The sequence below is a fragment of the Aotus nancymaae genome, unplaced genomic scaffold (genome assembly GCF_030222135.1).
Source record: "Aotus nancymaae isolate 86718 unplaced genomic scaffold, 86718_ANA_hifiasm-v0.15.2.pri h1tg000007l, whole genome shotgun sequence".
In the NCBI taxonomy this organism is placed as follows: domain Eukaryota; kingdom Metazoa; phylum Chordata; class Mammalia; order Primates; family Aotidae; genus Aotus; species Aotus nancymaae.
Genome location: NW_026988418.1, coordinates 351,965 through 354,381, shown reverse-complemented (window position 1 = coordinate 354,381; position 2,417 = coordinate 351,965).

Below are 2,417 nucleotides of genomic sequence, written 5' to 3'. Positions count from 1 at the left end.
TCTTTCATGGGGAGGCCCAGCATCCTAAGGAACTGCAGTCAGACGAGTCTCTCAGGCAGCACTTTCTTCATAATCCTCCAACATGTGAAATGGCCCTTTCACCACACGCTGGTGCCGGGGATTTTTTCTTAAATTAAGAATTTGATACATTCCTTCAGTTCCCCTCTAGGGGTTACAGAGAGCAGAGAAAGTGATGCCTTATGTTAATGTGCAGGTGTGGTTATGCATTTTGAAGGAGCTCTTGACGATCTCCAAGAAAAAAAAAATGTCCCTAAATGACCCTCGGTTTTTGGTGAAAATTGCTAACTTGTCTAAGTGCTGAAGGGAAGTGCAAAGCCTGTCTGAGGGTCAAACGACAAAATAGAAGCGTGTGTGTGTGTGTACATCCCTGTCTGTGTGTATATGTGTGTGTGACTGTGTTAATAAATGTACATGAGTGTGTTCTTGTGTATGTGTATGCACATGTGTACACACAAATGCGTGTGTTTGCAAGCTTGTGTGTGCATTGGGGGGTGTAGTGGCATTGGGACTGATCTATTCCTGGTGAGTGCTCTGCAGAGGAGGGTGCACTACACAGGGAATCTGGTTTGCTGGGTCAGTGACCTTGCAGCCTCCCATAGGGCTGTTGTGAGCCATCTTTGTCATGGCTCATGTGCAGAGGTGTCTGCCATACGGTTCCCTGCTGGCTGTTCTGGGCTGGGGAATCAGTCACCCTTCCTTGGTGAGGGCAAACATTCAGGGAAGGTAGACGAAGAAGCTGGTCCTGGGGAGGGGGAGTGGAAGGAAGTAAAACAAATGTGAGCTTTCTCTTGGCTCTGGCAAATTACATGGCCTCTTCGTACCTCAGTTTCCCCATCTGAAAATGGGATATCACTAGTCCCTACATCTTGGTTGTTAGGAAGATTAAGTGAGTGCTGATGGAAGTCTGGCAAGTGGAAAAACATTATTAATTTTTTCCATGTATGAGTTTTTTAATTGAAACTATATATATTCATATATATATGAATTAATATGAATTAATTAGGAATTAATAGGCTTTCTTGTTTAGAATGCTTTTAGGTTTACAGACAAATTGATCAGAAAGTAAGGAGAGTTCTCATATATCCCCTCCCCACCAGTTTCTCCTGTTATTCACATCTCATGTTAGTGTAGTACATTTGTTACAATTGATGAACCAAGATTGATACCCAGTTATTAACTCAAGTGCTTAGTTTACACCAGGGTTCACTCTTCGCGTTGCCCATTCTACAGGTTTTGACAAATGCATAATGCCATGTCTCTACCATTAAGGTTTCACTGCCTTAAACATCCTCCGTGTCCTTTGTAAATCCAGGCAGACTAAAAAAATAAGGAAAAAAAGAAAAATAAGAAAAACAATCCTCTGTGTTCTACCTATTCATTCCTCCTTGCCTCCAACCCTTGTAACCCTTGGCAACCATTGATCTTTCTACTGTCTTATAGTTTTGCCTTTTCCAGAATGCCATAGAGTTGGAATCATACGGTATGTAGCTGGTTGGGACTGACTTCTTTCACTTAGCAGTGTGCATTTAAGATTCCTCCATGTCTTTTCATGGTTCACTAGTTCCTTTGTCTCTACTACTGAATAATATTCCACTGTATGGATATACCATGGTTTATTTATCCCTTCATGCCAAAGGACATATTGACTGCTCCAAGTTTTGTCGTTATTAATTTTATAACATCTGGCAGGCCAGTGTCCTGGTTGAGGGCAGGGACTTTAGAATCAGACTGAATGTCTTCACACTCTGCCTGTGCCACTAGCTGGGTGATCTAGGGAGTTACTTAATCCTTTTGACTTCCTTCCTCTGAAAAATAGGGATATGATAAGGCTACATTGGCGTTGCACAGACACCTACACTGAGGTGGCTCAAGCCTGATGGACATTTTTTCTGTCTCAGGTGATAGTACAGGTGGGGTGGGCTCCAGGTCAGCAGGGGGCACTGCCCACACTGGGTCAATTCAGGGACCCACGGCCTGCGTTTCAGCTTCAGGCTTCCACAGTAGCTCTAACGGTTGCAGTCCCAGCCAGAGGGCAGGAGGTTAGAGGGTGGGGAATTCACCCACGCTCTCAGCTGCCCTTGCCTGGAAGTGGTACACATCACGCTTGCTCACACGCTTTGGGCAGAACTTGGTTACGTGGCCTCACCACACTGCAAAGGAAGCTGGGAAATGTAGTCATGTGTCCAGCTTTAATTGTCATTAAAGGAAGGAGAGAGTAGCATTTGGTGGGCAGCTGTCAGTCTCTGCCATGTAATAAAACCTACTTTGTAGGTTTGTGAGGAGGATTAAAGGAGGGAATTTGTATAAAGCTCTTAGTTTAGTGCCTGGTGCATAGTTAATACTCAATACGTGTTAGTTTCTTCTATGATTGTTTGGTAGGAATTAAAGGGTCACAG